The 22,323-nt window shown below is 40.9% G+C and overlaps 1 protein-coding gene across 3 annotated transcripts in view; it reads left to right on the top strand.

Moving 5' to 3' along the window:
* NPAS2 (neuronal PAS domain protein 2) overlaps positions 1 to 22,323 on the top strand; it is a 104,457-nt gene that overhangs the window by 5,741 nt on the left and 76,393 nt on the right. Inside the window, exon 2 of one of the 3 annotated variants that reach the window (XM_058829999.1) lies at positions 5,589 to 5,641. The exons of the other annotated variants lie outside the window; for them this stretch is intronic. The gene's annotated coding sequence lies outside the window, so the exon portion shown is untranslated. The remainder of the gene's footprint in view (positions 1 to 5,588; positions 5,642 to 22,323) is intronic. 3 annotated transcript variants of the gene reach the window in all.

The following is a 22,323-nucleotide window of genomic DNA, read 5'->3' as shown; positions in this document are numbered from 1 at the left end:
ACCTTCCCTGCTCAGGGCTGGCCCCATTACAGCACATCTGCCATGGAATGGACTGGTTGGGAGGAGCTAGATGAGATGCTCCAAAGAAAAGGCAAGGCATGGTCCAGCACTGTACCCCAAAAAGCAGCGTATGCTGCTTGAGTATACTTCCTGATGTCATGTTGTGGAGCTGTTCAGTCGTGGTGAGGGTTATCTTCTTGGGTTCAAGTAGGTTCAGAAAGCAGTTCATTCAGGGAAGCAATCCTACCTGAAGGCATTGAATAATGAGATACAATGCCTGGCTGAAGAAGTCCCTGCTGGGAGACTGCCCCACTGACACAGGCTTCCCCAGTCTTCCCCACTGCCCGGTGTCAGGGAGAGGATGTGGGACAAGGTGGTCATCTTCACTGACAAGGTGGTGTTGTAGTTAGAGTTTCATCTATCTCTACAAGACCAGGCTTTGACATTCTGAACTGAGAATGAGAGGACTGAGGATTAAATTTCTTCATATGTCCCCACTGCATTTAAGTACTGGTTAAAACAGAAATGTCATGTGTTGACTGCTCTTTACTAAACCAGACAATTTGCTTAATCATCTGAAAGGCAGATTTTAAAGCCATGGATTGCATTTACGGCAGCTGTGCTAAACCAAAGGCTGTGTTGCTGTTCACTTAAGGAATGGTCAAAACAGAATGTATTAAAACGCAGCTCACACTGATGGTATTTTGCTGGCTTTTGGATGAGGTCTGTTGCTATTAAAACAATAAGCAACAATCCCAAACTCAGCAATGTCCTAAGTCCTTCTGATCGTTTCTTAAAAATTTCAGAGGCTAACTGATACAGAAACTCCAATGCAGCACTTAATGGAGCTCACAACTGCCTAGCTGTATATTTTTGGGCTACCTTATGTAATAAAATGGCAGGCCCTTGCACTGCCTGCACAAACAAGGTTGCATAAGCAGCCTGGGGAAACAACCGGAGCTCCAAGAGCCCTCCTGAATCCTGCACGTCTTGTTTGATCTCGTTTAACATTATTTAATAAGCAATATTAACCTTTTCCTCTCTTGCCCCCCCCCAAGTCATCACTGAAACCAGTGATACTGACTTAATTTCATGCATAGACCTTACTTTTAAGAGAAGTCATCAAACTTTCCAGTCAATTGAGCAGCCTTATGTCTGGGTAGCCTTGAATTTTCTGTAATCAGCACTCAATCTAGTTAAAAATAAAAAGACATTAAAAACAAAGCCTTGAACAGGAAAGTACTTGTTCTTCACTCTCATTTCTAGTTTGGTAACCATTCTTAAAGTTGATCACTATGATTTGTTCTATCAAGGGCTAAACAATTTTTTATTCGAGCAGCTTTGGGGTTTTTTCCTTTAAAATCAGACAGTACTATTCAATCATATAATCATTTGGGAAGAAAACCAGCACAAGTAAATTGTAATCAATTTTAACAGGCTTGAAAATGGCAATTAATTTCTTTAGGCATTATGTTAGCCCTGCAAACAGTAATAATTGAGTTTGATTATTTATTATCCTTTTATCATTTATAAGCAGACCAGACTGTTTTTCTCTTGATTCTCTCTGTTAGGTGTGTCAAATTTTTAAGCTGGAGAACAATTTTAATAAGGCAGCTTCCACCTGTAATCTCTAAATCAACAGGTGGATGTAACCGTGCAAAACCTGAGCATTCCTGGTTATCTGATAGAGTCAGCGGCTGAATAAATCTGACTTTGAACATGTCCTGGACTTAATAGTTTGGGTGGGACACCTCTCATTAATACTTCATGGGAGAATTGACATATTTCCCATATTATGCATAGGAACAGTATGCTTGCAAAATCTACTTAGTAATAAATACTGTGTGCAACATAATCAGCTAGCAATAGGATATTTCTCTGTTATTTCTAATTGTCATACAAAATATCTGCCTCAGTGTTCTTATTGATAATTCTATGGATTTTACTTGTGGTATTTTGTCTGTTCCTGGTTTTGACATATAAAACAGGAAAAGGTTTTAAATTGGAGGTTTTACTTAACACATACCCACATTCCAGTTGCACTTCAGTGAGGGTTCCTTTAGTTTATAATTTATAAAGGAGAAGACAGCTATATGATTTCTACATGGACCATTAAGGCCACTGTTTACTTCGGCAAAATCTGCATCCTGTTCATCAGATAAACAATGAATAGTTATAATTTGCTTTATCTTTGTCTATGAAGATGAGAAGAATATTTTATTCTCTAATCTTTTTATATGCTTTCTTTTCCATATAGTAATACAGTATTTGGGAAGGATAGTTTCATACAAACAGCCTGATCAAACAATAGTTCTGTAAAGCAGCTGGGTGCATTTCCCACAATTTCAGCAAGAGCAAAACTGATGAAAAATAAATAGGTCACTCATAGTCATTCCTGTATTTATATTTTTTTATAAGAAGGACTGAAGAATCTTCTTTGTTTCTGGGCTGTCACTGAAGTCGATGGAAGCTTTGCTGGAATAATTGTGGGCCTTTAATTTGATTGTTTGTAGAGTGGCACCAGTCATTTTTTTCATCTTTTTTTCTTTCTTTCCAGCACAAAGGACCTTATTGTCAGCTGATGCACACTGATGTAACTCAGCTCGTTGTAGCAATTACATTTATACTGCCTGGCTTCTAACATCCATATTTATTCAAAAATGCATCATCTTTTTCAACAACAGAGTATCTTGCTATATCTTGCTGTTATTGAAGTATAAGAACTGAAGCTGCGTTTTGTCCTGCTGTCCTCATTAAGGCAAAGCTCCCACTGAAATCAAGTTTGGCTGACAGAGAATTACTGACTCAAGTTTCTGAAAGTTCTAAACTTTCTGGATTTGATTTTTTTATTATTTGATTTTAATTCTTTATCTCACCTTGTATTCTAACTCTTCCCTCTCCTTTTATGTTTCTGGTTTTGAATCTTTTACTAGGATCTTTTTTCTTTTTACTTCTCTCAGGTATTAGGATCTTGTATTTGCCACCTTGCCCTCCCCTCCTTTCTTCTCTCCTCTTACTGTCTCGCACTCTCTTTCAGTCTGTTATTCTCACCTTCACTGACTACAGCACTGTAAAAAGTTGATATACATCATACATGTTTCTAGGAATTTCTTTTAGCTTGTTTAGACCCCTTCTATGTACAGGTGCTTATTTTACGATACTTGCCTTAGGGCAAAGCAGCAGTTTGTAAGATTGGTGATCCAGGCAGAGATTTATTTGCACAATATTCATCTCAGTAATCCTTTGTCTTCTCTGGGTAGAATCTTAGAATTTCCTCTGAATTATCGATGCAGGGTTTCAGCAGTAAATTGAGTTTTGGACTGATAAAATAAATATTTGGCATAGTATTGCAGTCAGAAAAAATACTCATGGATTTTGAAGTCTGTGTAAAAGGGGTTTTGTTGAGGGTCACAAAACTGGAAATCTCCAGAGAAATGGGTTTTATTCATAATTCTTCTACTGTGCAATGTTATGAGCTTATACCACATACATAATGCTTTCTGTGCATCACTTCTTGGATCTGTAAACTAGGGCAGCTTTACAGAGTATTGTAGGGTATGAACAATTCTGGGTGCCAATCATAACCAGGTGTCAGAGTGGGTCATGAAGGAGGGGGCTCTGGAATGCTAAATATGCCATTGACAGGAAGAGGAGCCACAGTAAGGGTTTTTTTGGGCATTGACCCACCTGTGTGGTTAGGATACATCAGGCAGCACCTTGTCACTTTGCTTCCAGCTGTGCAACACCTGATGGCTTTGGAGCCCTCCCTGGATGTCCTGGCTCCATGGGTGTCCTGCGCAGGTCCCGCCCCCCACCCCACTACCTCTTAATTGTTTGCATTTTCCAGATGGAAAGCATTTACAGAGTGCTGGGTATTGTTATTTTCCTGCAAGTCTGACTGAAAGTTGTATTCTTTTTTCAGAAGACCTAATTCATGCTTGTGAAATAAATAGTAGGTGTACGGCTTCTTAATGTGTAGTGTAGCATTTCAAGCTAAAGTTATCAGCTTACTGCTTCTCAGCATCTGGATCCCTGCAGACATACTTCTTAAAGTAAAAGACATAACACTAAACTCACTTATTCTCCCTTAAACACATTTTCTCTTATGGGAATGATAAAATAATAATTTTTCACGGTGCCCAATTGCCTGTAATTCTGGCAAACCTAAAATGAATCAAAAACTGCAGGCTATATATATAGAGAGTAATGACAGTTAAAGAAGCATTTCTTCTTTGATGCAATTTCTGTTTGATTTTCTTAAAACCCTCCTTTTCCAAAGACCCATTTCACATCTGAACAATAGATTTATTGTTGTCAACTGAATGAGAAATTTGATAAAAATAGCTTTTCTATTTCCATTAAAAATAGATGATTTTTCAAAGGACTGAAGGATATAAGTTCAATTTTCAAGTTTGAATTTCACATTTCATTTTACCAGTTTATAATATATATATTTTCAAAGTCCTAATTGGCATTAGACTTGGCATATTTCTCTGCATATTTTTTCTCACCATATTTTTCCTCAGTGTGAAACTATTAGAGGGTCGTTGCTCTGGTTAATGAAAGAGGGCTGACATTCTTTGTAAGTTGTGAGTGTTTAAATATTCCTCTATGCAAATTTTCTCCTTTAATGAAAAAGTTTAAAGAGACATCTTAAGAAAATTTCTTTAAAACTGTTGAAAAATGCAGGTTACATTCATTCAAAATCTATGATATCCAGTGGTGTGAGGTGATGACACATTTCAAATTTGCTACTGTATAATTAAGAGGGGATTCCATATATAAGCATAGAAGTTGTGTGTGGCTCTTCATTATACTGCTAGTTTTGCTGCTGAATTCTTCAGTAGTTTTGTTAGAGTGTATAATCAGTTACGCTTGTGCTGATTTAATCAATTATTCTTGTGCACAAACAAACAAACACACACATACACAAAACCCAGCTAATTTCAGACTGTCTTTGAAACATCAGAACTAGAGATTTCACTTACAATGAAAGAAAATATTATTTTCAAGCCTCTAGAATGATTTTAAAAATGGCAAAGATATATTTGGGAACTATCATACTTTTGGGTACCAGCAGCTGTGTATCCTTATGCAAAAGTGGATTTGGCTGAAAGACCAATTCATAAATATTGTGTTTGAAGATTGCAGCAAGCTTTCATATTTGCAAGAGATAATATAAAATGTGCAACATTTTTTTCTTCACTCCAAGAAGTTTGAGTTTAAACAGCTTGGTCTCCCAAATCTAATGAATAATGGCCAACAAACAAAAGTATCCATGGTTTCTTGAATCGTGGGGTCTCGAGACCATTCTGTCTGTGGAAGCAGAAAGGTCAGCCTGCTGTGGTCAGTTTGAACACCCTTCTGTGTACTGCCAAGCTGTGAAGTGGCTTGGAGGCAGAAGATGCCAATAAATAACATGACGCTGGCAACTCCATGACTTCACATCTTGTGGTCTATGAGGTGGTTGCGTGTTCCAGGCAAGCAACAGCCAGCTCCTAGCTGCATTGCTTGGAGAAACCAAGGGAGTTGGGGGAACATCTCATTTTTCCGCTGGAAAACGATTCTATTTTTTTCTTTTTTTGTAGTCCTCCTCTGCCTGGATCTGCTGTTTGGGGAAGTGAGGGGTGTAGCGGGGGAGGTAAGACTTATCTTTGATCTGATGGCTCCTTTCGTTCTGGGCTGCTCTCCAGGAAAAACTTTTCCCCCCTTTGGGACACAGTGCTTTTCATGGCAGAGGCTCTGCAAACAGGAGTGCTCCGTAAGATCCTGACTTTTCCTGACATGCATTTGACATTTTAGCACAAATTCATCAGAGCAGCTTTATTCAGGTAAACACTTAAGCACATGCTTTTCATTACTCAGAATTTCATCTGAGTTTCTTTCCTGAATATGGAAAGACTTAAGCACGTATTTAGGGGAAGAATGGGTCTGCAGTCTGACTCATATATAGAGCAGCGAGGATGGGTTGGATGGAAAGGGAGCAGTCATCCTGGTAGCACGACAGCTGTGAAGTAAGATGTACAGTCTGAAAATCAGCATGCTACAAAGGGGCTTTGTTCTTACGGGAGGCTACTTCTTGTCTGTATATGGTCTCAAGAAGAGAAGCAGGCCTGAACTTTCTGCTTTCGTCTACCCATTCGTTCCTCTGTTTCTCCTTATTTTGAATTAGTCTGCATATGGCTAAGATGATGTGAAGTCGGTTTATAATTAGAATTTTTTGGTTGCTCTGCAACCTCATGTTTGTCAGTTTTAAGATTCACCCATCTGGCACCCCGAGAAGAGGACAGTGTTCTTTTGCAGAATACTTTTGGCTCTCTGCATGTGAAGATGGTGCTGTATGCTAAGTCCTCTGAGGATTTCTCACATCGCATCAGCCACAGAAAGTTTCTGAAATTTATTAAGTATTTGTCAGCAGTGAACACACACCCAAACCTTTTGGCTCTTTCTAGCTACTTCATTCATGAAAAATGTTTGTTCACAGTTTTGTGTGCAAAACTTAAACTGACTCAGGCGCTGATGTAACCTTTCTCACATCTTTTAAGGATCTGAATTATGAATCTAGATTTTTTTTTTGCAACGTGGAGAAGGAAAGAGAAAGGCACTTCAGAAAGAACTCAGAAATGGTTCTGCAGGAAGGTTGTTGTTTTGGTGAGCCAGATCTTGTCTGTTCTTAAATATCTTTGCTGACACTAGCCCGTATAAGGGCACAGTGGTAACTTCCCCTAGCAGATGTGTGTTGTGTGCAGGTACTTTACTGGCAAAACTAAACTCTTTCCCTGAGTTGAATGATCTATCCCAGCAAAAAAAATGTTTCAGGGGAGTATAGTAGGCTTGACAGAAAGGTGTTTCCAACATAGGGTTCATTGTAGGTTCTTTCATGTTCCTCACTGACAGTGTCCCCCAGAATTTGAAGTACAGACTACACCTCAGTAGAATATGGATAATGGGTTCCAAAACCTCAACTGATGAATAACCTTAATTGTTGCATTTCTTCTTGCACTTTGACTTGAGTGTGACTACAGTAGAAGTTGCAAGTTTTTTGGGGATTATACTGTAGGCAGTGTCTCACTAAAGACCAGCCCTGGTCTTTTTGCATTTTATTCTGGACTTAATGTTTTAGATGTTTCTTCCTAGTCTTGTTTCCTAGCTAGTCTGCAGGTTTCTTTTGGAGAAATATATTTTATGTGAATCTCCTCTCACTCTGACAAAGCGTGACACCTTTTGCAAGCCCTTGTCTTAAAGAACTAAGCAGTAACTGGGAGTCATAAGATGTTTCTGGCATGATCAGGCAGCACTGCCCCATATAGTGTATTTTTCTATTCAAGACTTATTTCCAGTTGCTTCCTCAAATCTTACCCATTTTGGCTAAAACCATAATTACAAGACTGTTTTAATCCATTGTATTGAATTTGCATGGAAAGGTTGTGGTGAAGGGGACTATAGGTGTGTATTTTCTGAGAAATTGCTAAAAACTTTCCTGATATCTGACAGAGCCAATGCCAAGTGGCTCCAAGACAGAACCGCTGCTGGCCAAGGCCAAGCCAGTCAGCAGAGGTACTAATGATTTTGGGATAACATATGTAAGAAGGGAAAAAACAGTTATGGGCAGGAGTAATTGTGGCCAGAGAAGAGAGGAATGAAAATAAGTGAGAGAGCTCTGCAGACACTAAGGGTGGTGAAGAAGGATGGGGAGAAGGTGTTTCAGGAGCTGAGATTCCCCTGCAGGCTGTGCTGAAGACCATGGTGAGGCAGCTGTGCCCTGCAGTCCTTGGAGGTCCACAGGGAGTGGATATCCACCTGCAGCCTCTGGAGGACCCCATGTCGCAGCAGATGGATGCCCAGAAGAGGCTGTGAGCTCATGGGAAGCCCACACAGGAGCAGGCTCCTGGCAGGACCTGGACCCATGGAGAGAGGAGCCCACTGTAGAGCAGGTTTGCTGGCAGGACCTGTGACTTGGTGGGGAACTCACACTGGAGCAGTCTGTTCCTGAAGGACTGCACCCTGTGGAAAGGGACCCACGCTGGAGTGGTTAGTGAAGAACTGCAGCCCATGGGAAGGACTCCTGTGGGAGTCCTCCATGAACTGTCTCTGGTGGGAGGGACCCCACATTGGACAGGGGAGGGACTCCTTTCCCCAAGGAGGAAGCCGTGGCAGAGAGAGCATGTGATGAACTGACTGCAGCCTCCATTCCCTGTCTCCCCATGCCACTGGTGGGAAGGAGGTAGAAAATCAGAAATAAAGTTAAGCCCAGGAAGGAAGGAGGGGTGGCAGGAAGGTGTTGTTAAGAATTGTTTTACTTCTTATGATCCTACTCTGATTTCATTAGTAATAAATTCAGTTAATTTCCCCAAGTTGAGTCTGTCTTGCCCCTGACAGTAATTTGCAGGTGATCTCCAGTCTCTCGCCTCATCTTTTACTCGTGAACCTTTCACTACATTTTCTGCCTGCTATCCAGCTGAGGAGGGGAGCAACAGAGCAGCTTTTGGTGGGCATTCAGCCAGGGTCATCAGATGTACATCCATGTACCTCTCTGCTGCTACTGCAGAGGATGATGCCGCCTTACTCCCAACTCTGGGCACCAGTGTGTCAGAGCAGAAAGCTGATCTTGCTGAAATTTAACTTTTTCTTATGTGGATGGGTTAATTGTCAGCTGTTGCATTTTCCTAAGCTGGGTCACTCTGCAGCCACACAAGTTGCAGAGGGGGGAGGAAGACAAAGGATCTCCTTTGGAACCAGAGTTGATTTAAGCTACTTTAGAGTAACTGCTGAACTTTTTGTATTTCTGGATGAGAGGAGAAGTGGGACTTGAGGGGAGCTGCTGAGTGAAGAGATGGAGGCAAGGCTGAGACTGACTCAAGGATTTGTACAGGTCAGGCAAGGACGTGGTGCACTGGGATGAAAAACGGATCAGCTGGAGTGGGAACAGTGGGCATTAATGGATTTGAAAATGATGACCAGATGACCAGTAGGGGAAGGAACATGGACAAGGAGCAAGGGAGACAAGGAAATTTCTGCTGTAATCCATGGCAGTGGGGAAAAGAAAAGATGGAAAAGAAGCCTTTAGTAAAAGTTTGGCTAAGGAGGGGATAGTGTGGTCTACTGGAAAGAGAGGGTGTCATGAAGGGAGCAAGCATGGAGTTGAGCCTGGAAGAGGGAGATTGGGTGGCAACACGGGAGAAAGAGGTTGGAGGAGAAGGGTCTTTGGGCTGAGAAAAGTCTGCAAGTGGGTTTCTTAGGAAGTACCTGGGACTTGGACAGCCAGAAATAGAGATGAGCATGTGCTCATCCTGCAGTGTGTAACTGGAGTGAGGAGGAGTCTGAGATACAGAATGAAGAATCAAGCTGACAGTCAGGGATGACAGGCAGGAAAAGCTGGCCCATGTGGGCATCTGGGAGGGCATCCCAGTGCTGGCAAACTTGGTGTTCCTCTGCTGCCTCAAAGCCCAGCACTAGAGCATCTTACCCCTAGCTCTCAATGCAGCCCATTGTCCCTACCTACAGCAGGACCTTGTGACCACTCTGCCTGATTCAGCTTGTTACCTGAAGTGAGTGGAAGGCTGCTGATATTTTGGAAATATCTCAACAATGCCAAATAGTGAGGTTTCCTATTTTTTTAAAGACCAAGTAAAGTCACACAGTCACAGAAACTGCCTTGAATGCTAACTGCTAGGGATGCAAAGTGGAGCACTCAGAAATTAGGAAATAGTATAATTAAGTCTGTCTGGGTAATTTTGATTTCCTCCCTTCCTGTATATTCATTATTATGCAGTACGTAATGGTTTAGAAATCACACTAATCCAATAGTTTTTTTGTTTAGTTGTTGCTGGTCACTTTAAGTCAGCTTAATTCGCTGGCAGTTCACTAAGTCACTTCACTACTGACATAAGCTGGAATAGGCAGGAGAAGGATGTGACCACGTTTGTGCCAGCAATGCTAGCTTAGCCCAGCACAGACCAATACTCAAATAACATTATTCATGTAGTTGGATAAAAGGTTCCGTTTTATTAAACGTTGGCAAATTCAGGTAGATTTTTAAATGAGGATATCCTTGTGGCAAAGAGCACACACACCTGCAAAGTGAAGACTAACTTTTCTCATGAATATATCATCTCTACTTCTTAAGTCTTCTGGCTGAAAATAGGAATAATCAAAATTCCCAGGCAGACACCAGACTGCAGAATTTCAACCCAAGTGGTTTAATCATGGAAATGTTCTGTATAACCAAGAAAGATTCTTGAAACTGGAAGAACCAGGCAAGGCTTCCTGGCAGGTGCTGTCTCCAGACCGCTCCCCAGAAAAGGCAGAAGCTGAGACAGATCCAGTGAGGCCTATATAAAATCCATATTGCCTGCAAACTTTCTTGTTTGTTTTCAGGTGTTTCTGCTGATAGAAAACATTGGGTTTGGTATGTTTAAATAATCTTCTTGAGATTTTAGATTATACATTTTATCTGATTTAAATAGATTAATAAATATTTTTTTCTTACTAATAGGTACTCATTTTTATTACTATTTTGGTGATATAATTTTCATTTTAAAGAACTGTGCACCATTTTTGTATCTTAGAAAATATCAGTTGCTTAAGTTCAAAATTATATAAAGCTTTAACAGTTCTTTCTAATACAAATTATTTCAAGATTGTCAGTATGTAACCAAACTCTTGAGATCAAACAGACTTTCTAATTAGTTTTTTGATCTTGTAAATACATCTTTTAGAAGCAGATTGGCAGGCATTAATGACAGTTTTAATGTATATTTATAATTTGCTTTATCTACAAAACCTTGTGTAGAAGGACTTCCATTGTCTGTTTGGATACTCCTTAAGCTAAGGAAATGCAGTCTTTGAGTGTCTTGCATTATCTTGCTTGCTGAGCTAGAATTGCATGTGCTGTTTCGTATTATACCTTTGATTCAACAAGGTATTAAAACTTGTGCTTAAGTTTGAAGTTATTTTTATTGTTAAAGTGACTGGATTACCCTCATGCATCAATGTCTTCAGGAGAGTAATAGGTCTTGTTTCTATCATATGTTTTTACACTCCAAGCCTATATGTATGCAAAATAGCATCCTTTAGTTATGAGCTCTTTAACAACAAAGCTTTACACATTTCCTTTCTGCTGTGGAAGGCTGGAAAACTCTGAAAAGTAGAATAATGTAAGCAGTAAGAATAAAAACCTTTGTGATGCCCATATGTCACATCCTGTCAGATTGATGCATTAACTTGCCAGATTACAGATTTTAGTCAGCAAAAAGCAAAGCAAAGTGGTGAATAAAAGCTTGACTTGGTTTTTCATATAATTAAAGTAGTCAGTAGATTTAAACTGATGAAAGGCAGTGGACTTGGCTGAAAGAATTGAAAGCAAATAAGTTACCTGTTAGATATCTCTTCAGGAGTAATTCTTTCATTTGTCTTGGTATTTGAAGACCACAAACTCACCCATGGACTTCTGAGGGATCCAGTTACCATCTGAAGTCCATCTGTAATGGATACAATAAATACACTGTTGTCATGGTAATACAGTGATGAAAGTCTGAGGGAAGAGCTCTAGCATTTCTATGGTTCATAGTGTGAGATGAAAGGAAGACTTGACAAGAAATAAGATTGATTATTTAATCTTTGGGGTTTTTTTTTCCCTCTGGACTCACTTCAGCAGGTCCATGTCTTTTATATGTTTGGGGTTCCAGTACTGAGGTCAATATTCCAGAGCACAGTAGAGGGACATAATTGCCTCCTTTGACCTGCTGGTCACGCTTCTTTTGGTGCAGTCTAGGATATTTGGCTTTCAGGGCAGTAAGCATACAAGTCCTTTTTCTCAGGGCTGCTGTTACTCCATTCTCTGCCTAGCCTATATTTGTGTTTGGGGTTGCCTGACCCTGGTGCAGGACCTTGCACATGGCCTTGTTGAACTTGAACACAAAGACATTGTGCCGGACAGTGTGTAACGCTTTGCACAAGCCCAGGTAGATGATGTCAATTGCTCTTCCCCCATCCACCACTGCTGTAACACTCTTGTAGAAGGCGACCAAATTTATTAGGCACAATTTGCCTTTTGTGAAACTATGTTGGCTTGTCAACAGTCACCTGCTTATTTTCCATGTGCCTTAGCATAGTGAGACTGACTGGCCTGTAGTTTCCTGAGTTTTCCTTTCTTTTTAAAACATGGCGACCTTCCCAGAAAGATACTCTGAATTTTAATTTAAAACTAAACTATTTCTATTTAGTAATGTAATCTTGCATAGTTATTCTGTAAATAATTCTGTCATTGTTGTCTGGGAAAAGTGATAGTCTTCTTCCATTATTCAATTTTTAGTTTTTGTAGCAAAAATGACAAATTGGCCCAACTGAATCATAGAATCAACAAATCATCAAGCTTAGAAGAGACCTACAAGATCATCCAGTCTAACTGCTCACTATCACTGTAACCCCTAAACCACTAACCCACATCCCCCAGCACTAGATCCACACACCTGTTAGACATCTCCAGCGATGGTGACTCCACCACCTCCCTGGGCAACCAGTTCCAATGTCTGACAATACAAACAGTGATTTTTAATTTTTTTTTTTTTTTTTATATCTAGTCTGAATCTCCTCTGTGTCAGCTTAAGATCATTTCCTCTGGTTCGCTCACTGAAGGCACAGCAGAAGAGATCGGCCCACACCTCACATACCCTCCTCTCAGGCATTTGTAGAGAGTGATGAGGTTCCCCCTGAGCCTCCTCTTCTTGAGCCTAACCAACCCCAAATCTGGCCTCCCTGCAAGGCCATGCAGCAAAGTTGCTATGATCAACTGAGAGGATTCATACTGAAGTCTACTGATGCCTGAAAGATGAGGTTTCACAACAGACTACAACATTTAAGTCTACTCTGCAACCACAAGTAACACTTTGGTCGTGGAGTACCAGTCCCATTTACAAATTGCAGATTTCCCTCCCCTGTTCCCTGCCCCTAGCTGTGCACTTCTGCCAGTTGCCTTTGATGTCCTACCTAATGTGGCTTCTGCAGAAGTCCAGTCAGCTTTCTCTATCAGAAAATAAAGGAAAAAAGTAAAGGATGGTTTTGATTTTTTGCCAAATTACAGAATTTAGCTAGCTCACAGAAGGAGCATGGACCAGCAGTGAAGATAAGTAGTGCAGGAGAAGCAGGATGATCAACCACGTCTCTTTGGTGGCCATAAGCCAACTTGGCTGGCCCACTCTTCGTAGCTTTGAGCATTCAAGATGTAGAGCCTGAACTGCCTGCTCACCAAGCAGGCAAAATGCATGTCCCCAAGGAAGTGCAGGATAAAAGGGAGGCTTGAAATCCTACCTTCTTCCACTGCTTCAGTGCCTTAGTGAGGGCTGTGCTTAGGGCCATCTGTAAGGCAGGAATTTAAAGCCACAGTCTCTTATGCATTTATGCAACAAATCTTCCCCTCTGGGTTATTAATCCTACAGAATATTACCCAGCTCAGATCACTTCAGAGGAATCGTCTCCTTTGCCAGCATGCTCAGAGTGTGTTTCTAGCCCCAGTCCAATATTTCTTGCTCACAGTGAATAGCTCATTATTCCAAAGCAGTGTCCCTCACTTCAGTGGTGTAGTCTAATGGGGTATGCCCATAAATCCAAACAGATCAAGCTGTGCAAGCTTTAGTCCCAGTGAAAGGGTATGACTCACCTGATGAAGTGCTCAGTAGTCAAAGCAAAAGTGGCACAAAGGAAATCCAAAATGTCAAAGTAGCCTTTAGTTAAAAGGGACAGATTCTGACCTCCTTAATCACAGTGAGTGCATCTTGCAAGTAGTCCCATGAACGAACTGAAACTAGTTGTAGAGTAATAAAGTAGCTCTCCTAGGAGAAAGGGCACTGAATTCCAGCTCTGTGTCATTTAACTTATGTAAAAGTCTCAGTCCATTTTGTCGGTGTCTCACAGTAAATGTTCTGTGACAGCCCTTTAATACACAAGCAAACAGCTTAATCTGAGAGCACCCTCCTGGCATGTTACAAATTTCGTCAGTATTGATGAGACTATTGAAATTCCGATTACAATAAAAGATGTGAAATGTCACACAGCATGGTGACGATCAAATGCTGAGCACTCTCCTAGTTTAATTCCTGGATGCTAGAGTAGGTCCACAGCCCACTGCCCAAAACCCTGAGATAAAGGCATAAATATGGTGGGAAAGGCAAACACAAGGGGAAATTCAAAGGAAAAGGTGCAAAAATGAAAATAATAAATTGAAATTTCACTTCCAAAGAGCTTGATTGTCTGAACAGAATTGATGAGAATGTGGAAACCTCCATGCAGGATTGAGGCAGCTTTCATTGGTTTTTTTTTGAACATAAGCAGTACAAAAAACTGAGTGTATGTGAGCCATCATTCATAAAATCTGTATAAATACTGTGACTACTAATCTGGAGCCATTGCTGGATTTTTAAGAAAATCCTTTCCAGAAAAGGACTGGTGACCTTAATATTATTTTATTCAATAGTGAGTATGTCAAAAAACAATTTAACTTTGCTGACCTAAATTATAAGGAAGTACTTGTATTGCGGATATTAACTGCCTCATGCAGTTTTCAAGCTAAACAATGCAAATAGAAAAGTAGTTTGGTCTGAGTAAGGACTTCATGATATGCCCCAGAGGAATTAAAACTCTTGGAAAGGAAATGGAAAAATCCAGAAAATGTAGAAACTATAATTTAATGTTTAAAACATATACTTATTTTAGAACATGGGCTCAACATCTTCCCTTACTGGGTTTTTAAGATGTGCAAGTAAGAACCAGATGATGCACATTACTAAATCACAAAGCAAAGATCGATAAACATATCTGCAAAACTTGCATTTTTCTTGGACTCCGGCCTGGATATAAAAAAAAAAAAAGAATTCAAATAGGACAAGGAAATTAAAGCACTAAATGCACTTTTTTACCTCCAAATAGACTAAATCAACCTTCAGGCAGCACTTAGCAGTATAGACTAACAAGCGTCTGAAGGAAAGACCATTACATCTGAGTGGCACTTGCTGTTCTCATTTGTACTGTATACTGTAAATATACAGCAGTACAACGCTAATGCTCTTTGGTTAGATTTTTATAACACAAGAAGTCAAAGCAGAAGTCAAAGGGAGTCATGCTCTGTCTGACAGCCTGATAATTTTTTAAGAATGAACTCAAAGTGATTTCAAAGACTCCTAACCCCTGAATTGCCACCTTGTGCTTTTGCACTTTGGCTCCTGAGTATTTCATACATTAACTTTCTCCCTGTGTCTGATAGGGCCATACAAGCAGAGGACAATTCCAGGCCACATGTCTGATAGTGTAGTAAAATAAAGGGTTCTTGCGTAAGCAAATTAAAGTGTTGGGTTTTTTTTGAAAAAAAAAAAGACAAAGATTTCTTTCTTTTCCTTCAGATCACAGAATCATAGAATAGTTTCATTTGGAAGGGACCTTCAGGATCACCTAGTTTCAACCATGTGCTGTAGGCAAGGACACCTTCCTCTAGACCAGGTCTCTCAAAGCCCCATTCTCCTGGCCTCAAACATTGCCAAGGGATGGGGCATCCACAGCTTCTCTGGGCAACCTGTTCCAGTGTCTCATCACCCTCACAGAAGAGAATTTCTTTTGAACATCTAGTCCAAATCTACCCTCTTTCAGTTTAAAGCCATTTCTGCTCGTCCCATTGCTCCATGCCTGTGGGAAAAGTCCCGCGCAGCTCTCTTGTCAGCCCCCTCCAGGTACTAGAAAGCTGTAAAGTCTCCCTGAAACCTTCTTTTTTCAAGCTGAACAAGCCCAGCTCAGTCAGCCTCATAGGAGAGGTTTGGAATGATCCAGCCCTCTGTTCATCTGGACTCATTCCAACAGGTCCACGTCAGTCTTATATTGGGGTCCCAGGGCTGAATGGAGTACTCGCTCCCCTTTGGTGAGGTGTCACCAGAGGGGAGTAGAAGGAGAGAATCACCTCCCTCAACCTGCTGCTTAGAGATGGTTGTCCTTGTACAATTCGCTACTTCTCTCTTACTGCTTTGTTATTCCTTACAGGATTCAGTCCTTGAACCTGCATGGTATTACCATAATAATGATTTTATTGGGGAAATAAGGAATATTTGGTCATGTTGTCTGCATGTGTGTTTGTGTGCAGATGTATTTGTGTGTCTTTTGAACCTGCTGGCCAATTTGTTAAGTTGGAGAGAAAGGTGAAGATTTTGAAATTGCTGAATTTCTTCAACTTTTATTACAATAGATACTTGTCCCTGCAGACACCAGAGAACCTACTCAAGAGCTTTCTGACAGTTTCACCGCTCAAAAAACTTCTTTTATTTTCTGAAAATACTTCCTTTTGAATCTGAATGCAGTGGAGGATTAAGTGTCTCACATCTGAAGTGAGTTGGGTTTGGTTTTAAAAAATAAACATTTTAGAAAAAGTTGGCAACCAGGAAAGAAGAGAAACAGGAGCTGGTCAGAAATTGGGAAGGGTGGATGGCCTTAGGACCAAGTGTCTTGAATTCATGGTGATAGCAGTTTTGGCAGATGAACTATTATAGTAGTGGTTTTTCTGGAGAGATTTTTGTGCCATGCCTGCATACTTTGTCTCTTCTGGCTACAAAAAGAGAAATCACAAGTGAGAGTGGTTATTAATGGGAAATGCTGTATTACTTTCCTAGGTCTAATAGGTGATGTGAAAAAGCAATTGTCAGAATTGCTGAAAGCCAGAATCACTCTGAACGCTGCAGCATTTAGACCTGCTCTTGGCTAATTGCTATTCTAGAGACGTACAAAATAAAAAAGCTAGAAGACATGGTGCTGTTGATTACATCAGTAGGATCCACTGATCTGAGCACTCCTATGCAGCCAGCTGGCTCCTCTTTGAACTTTCTGAGGCCAGCCTTGCCTGTGGCACGTGAGCTGGGTGCAACAAGAGACAAAGGCAAACACCATGAAAAGTGAAGGGATAAAGAGACTGCCTGCTGAGCACTGAGCTTGCTGCTCACAGGGCCACTGATAAATATCACAGGTTTTATCTGGAAGGTCTGAGGTCTTCCCCATCATGAATTTGTAACTTTTCTCCTCCTCCACTCCGTAACATCTCAGAGCAAGCAGGAGCTGGCTACTCTGCTTGCCCTAGATGAGTCACTCCTCCAGATAAGCCTGACTGACTTCAAAACTGAAGTTACTCTTCATCGAGTTGAGAAAGAAAAAAGCAGACTGCAAATGAGGAAATGCTCCTGCCAAATTCCAGTACCCATCACATAAAGTAATGCTATTTCATGTGTGAGGTGACGTGCTGTTTTGAACTGACTTCAGCTGATCGTAAAACAAAAATGATATTGTAATTGTCACATAAAGGCTCCTGACATAGCAGGGGAGAAGACTTCAATCTGTCACAACCTGTTCTCTTTGAGGAAGAAAAGGTGACTGAGAAAGTGTTATTTGGCACAGAACAGTGAATCAGAAGCAGAAATACAGTCTTCTTTCATTTTTTTGGATGCATTTACACTTGCTAATAGGCCACTTGGTGCTCTTAAAAAACTCAACTATTCGTTTCTACCTGGCAGCAGACTGAGAATCTACTTTCCTAGGAACGTGCCAGAAAAATACAGCTTGTTCAGAACCAAAAGTTTCAGTCAAGTGTGCAGTGCAACAGTTAAAACAGAGAATGTTTCACTGACCTGTGGGCAGAATGCTCTCCGGGTCCAATGCTGTGGCCAGGGAATTTGTGCATGGCTCTAAGGCAGGAAGATTGCCTTTGTACTTCCCAATGCCTCCACTTCTGAAAGAACTCAGCCCACTTCTAGAAAACTTCTTAATGTGGAAACAAGGCTCAAGGAAGTTACAAAGGTGTCTATTCAGACCCTCAAACTTCGGGTGGAATGCCTAATTTATCATCGAGGAGGTGTGGGGGAGTGTAAGCATAGGAAAGACAGTGAACTTCCCTTCATAGGAGCCTTCTGTAGCTGAGCAGTACTGCTTTATAGCAGTGTAGTCGGGCAGTCACCATAAAGCATATGAGCAAGGCCTTTTTCAGAGGAATTCTTCAGTGAATCAAAAACTGTCAAAGAGCATTTGCTTGATATTTTTATAGAGAAGAAAGAGAAAAGTTCTGTGTAAAAATGTTGAAAAACTCTTTAATATTCTAATAAGCATAGCCATAAACAGACAACAGTATATTATCCTGGAACAGCGGAACTTTTAGGACATAGTACTAAATGGAGCTCTTCCATCTCAGCTCTTCCTAATCCTGTCATGGTACTCCTGATGGGTGTGCTAAATGGCCCACACCCTGCAGGGGCTGTAATACCCTCATCATTAATATCTTAGAGCACCCATTGGTGAACACAACCTCCTGGACCCAAATGCTGGTGGTGAAATGGGCCCAAGTCAATAAGGAATGCCATGCTCAAGGCTACTCTCAGGCCTTTACTCCATGCAGGCCATCTTACTCTGCTTGGCTTTGGGGTAGAGAAAATTAAATCTGATATTAACATTTGGGTTACTGTTAGCAATCACAAGACCAGAAGAATTGAATTCATTGCTACAAGATTTCACTGTGATCACTTCAGTACTGGATGATGAGAGGAAAACCTGAGTTTGAAGCCCAGCTGTGGAGGAAAGGAGGAGACACTGGGCAACATTTACACAGTGTTTGTGAAAGAGATACTGTTAAGTATTAGCTGTGGAAATACTGAACAAGGAGAAATATTAATGGATTGCAGAAGACTGAGCAGAAGGCCAGTGTGAAGTGATAGGGCCAAAAGCTCAAAGCTGAATTTTGGCCCCATGAGGGTTGTTGATGTAGGACAGGTAAGCAAGCTTGGGGATACACATGAAGTGGGGCTTCAGGGATGGGTATTTCAGTTTGCTGATGGATCCTGTTCTGTAGAGGGAGAGGCAGACAAAGCAGGAATCAAACATCTCAAATTTACTTTTCTATCAGTTAGAAGTCTCAGGTGATAATTAAAGCTATAATAAGGCTTAGGATAGTGATTGCAGTTAAAATCAGGCAGAAATGAGCTGCTTGGTCTGCTGGGACAATCAGCAGGAATTGTGGGGCTGCAGTGAGGGTTTGGGACACCTGCTGAGAGGCAGATGCTTTGCTGAGTTTTACTGTCTGCATTTTGTTTGGGGTTAAGGGAAATGGGATCTAAAGAGTTTAATCAATTTTTGGTCTAAGGCCCAGGGTGCTAGGATGGCAGCAGCTTTCCCCAAGGAGCTTAGAGAAGATTAGTTTTCATATGGAGTTTGCAGGGACGGCAGAAACTGAAACACCCCAGATTTGGAGCTAAAATGAATCCTTTGTCATTGGCTCATTCTTCTCCCAGCCCTACAGATCCAGTCAGATATGAGACTTCTGTCAGTCTCATCTCTAAACCTAACTTGCACACCAAAAGAAGTTCACATGCCCTTCCTCAGAGTACAGTAAGTACCTGCCCTTCAGCCCCAATACCAGTTCAGTGAACTTGCAGGGTCAGCACTATTAATGCTCCTGAATCCGGTGCTTCCACTGCCGCATCCTTTAAACCTAACTCTGATGCTAACCCTCATCCTTGGTATGTTTTAGCAGCCTGTATCTACTCTATGGTTATGCACAAGCCATTTGCTCTGCTGGCATTTGTGCTCAGCCCAATGCAGTGGGTCTCTTGAGGCTTTCTAACATTGCTCATCCTTCTTCCCACCACAACATGGACACTTCTGCTGGACCCAAGACAAAGAAGGTGTTTGCCCCAGCATCTGTGATGTTCCAGCCAGAGGGGTTTTTTTATTCATGAAATTGAGACAATGCCAGAAGACAGAAAAGAAGCCTAAAGATCTTTGCTGATGAGCACATCACATGCAAATATAACAAAGCATAGAAAGATGTAAGCTGCTTTACTCCTCATATCAGTGGTTGATGATCCCACTTTCTCATTTACTCAAAAGGAACAACTCTTACTCACAAAGTGATGAAACACTGTTCTTTTCAGCAGCAGAGACAGGGTCTCAAGAAATGGTCCTCTTTAAGGTTTCTTAAGGGGGTTTCTTAGGGCCTCCTACCTTAGATGGTATTATTCCCAAGATACCTGCCTGCCAATCCCTGTTAGATTCTACACAGACACAGGCAGTGAATGATAGCACTTGGCACAATGTGCATATTTGGCAAGACCATGAAGCTGTACTTGTGTTTGGGTCACTTTGTCCTGGTTTTTTATCTAAGCTTTTTCTTATCAACAGCACTTTAATTTCAGTAAGCTAATAATAGCCTTGGAAAAATTCCATGTATCAGCATAAAAGCTTCCCGTGGCTAAAAATCAAATTTGGAAGTATATGCTGCACAAGGGTAAGCAATGAGGAAGCTGGTGTGGTGGCTCAGGCTAAGGTATAGCCTTATAGCCTCGTGTTTGCTCAGGGAGGCTGTGTTGAGGTTTTGCTGTTGTCTTTAGCTGGGTCATCAGTTAAGCTCTTTTGAGATCCAGTAATTAACTCAGTTCTTTGGGTCCAAACTCTAGGTCTACACCAAGGCATTAAATCCCAAACATAACCTAAAGCACGTTATTCCCACTCAGCCGTTCAGCTGCTCATGCTTTACTGTGTTTATGCTCTTCTGAGATTTATAAGCTTTGGTCTTCCCAGCAATAGCACCTGCTTTTCATCCCTATCAGTCCTTAGTCCCAGTCTCAGCTCCAGACAGAGTATTAAGACTAAGGTCTCCAGAAGTCATGAATACCAACCTAGCTCGAATCACAGCCTTTTAGTCTGGAGGAGCCAGCCAGAAATATTCAGCTCCAGCTTTTCCAAATCCAGACACCAGCTGATGCCATTCCTAAACTTGTATTAGTGGCCATGTGGAACAGCCTTTGCTGTCTTTGCGCCATGATCCCCTAAGGCAAAATGATGCTTTGGGAGGCACTCAACAGCAGAAATGAGCTTTGTTTATGGTATCAGACTTGTCCTTTGAAAATGCCAATGCAAGGTGCATTTTAGTTTGCCTTTTAACTATAGCCCAAGCACAGGCCCTGAACAGTGTCATGTGTTATCTTCTAGTTTTCTTTATGCAGAAGTACAGCAGTAATTGCGCATATGAGTCAAGAAATGCTTGTGTATAAAGACTGCTTTTCTCAAAGCCGCATTGTAAAATGGACACCTCAAAAAACAGACATGTATGTCGTGCTATTGTTGGTATTTCGGCACTGCTTTTGAGAAAGCTGGAGTGCAGTAGTTTAGTCAAGGTCATGAGAGCAGTTCCATTAGGATGATGCACATTTTCCTGGGCAAATAATCATAGTACTATTTATCTCTAAGCTATGTTTTCACAATAGAGTAGAATCAATGTATCTGATTTCAGTTCACATACATTCATTTTACTTACCAGTGGAAATTGATATTACTGGTCTTTGATAAGTACTTAAATTAAATCCTTCTAGACATTTCATTTAATGCCTTTCAGCCTGATGGAGTTAAATTAGCAGGACTAATTACTTAAGAGTGCTGAAAAGAAAGTAAAACATTTTTAGGATTAAACATTTGAGACAGGTTTACACATTAGTATATTAATTCCATGCAATGTAGGTGTTAAAAAGGACTTCAGTTACTCCCTAATAAGAAACAAACCTTTGATAAGACAGTGTGTGCATCTCTAGACATGAGTTTCCCTGTGGATGGGGGAACAGCATCGTTATGCGCACCAATGCATTGTGCCATGCCACAGTGTATTTTAAATAGCACTGTGATATCCCTTCTTCCAGAGAAGATTGTGTTCTCAGTGCAAGTGGCAATGTAAAGGTATTCCTTGCTTTGTTTAAGATCAGTATTCACCCAGCAGGACTGTATTGTTGCCTGAAGCCTCAGATCAAGCACCCAGAGGTCTCCAGTCACACCAGGGAGGTCAGATGTGAAGCAGCATCATTATATAACTTTACTTGGCTCTGTTACTGGAAATTATGGATCTGTTGGCACCTCAGCATCTCCTGCCATTTTGGGGGGATAATGCCCATGAAAGCTTTCAAATTGAAAGGCATGAACTACTATCCCCTGCTGGTCTGACAGAATGGGAAACTTGCACGGGCAGTTCATGTTTTACCCACATCACCTCCTGGACCAGAGTCTTAAGGTGATGATTACCCACTGTGGGGGAAGAAGCAGCAGGTAATTGCAGAGTTTTCACTCTGGTGGATACTGCCTGCAAGTAGTTTATGAGTTATGTGCAAATGAGACATATCTAATAAAAAATTCTTGAGTATTTAAGTATCTTCCCAAATGTTTTTGCTTTTTATTGAAAAGGTCAGAAAATCTGAATTATTTCATTAAAGAGAAGATGTATTCCAGTTTTCTATAAAAGCAGTGTCCCAAAGATTTCTTTGAAAAATACAA

The sequence above is a fragment of the Poecile atricapillus genome, chromosome 1 (assembly GCF_030490865.1).
Source record: "Poecile atricapillus isolate bPoeAtr1 chromosome 1, bPoeAtr1.hap1, whole genome shotgun sequence".
NCBI lineage: Eukaryota > Metazoa > Chordata > Aves > Passeriformes > Paridae > Poecile > Poecile atricapillus.
This window is presented reverse-complemented; position numbering and strand designations above follow the sequence as displayed.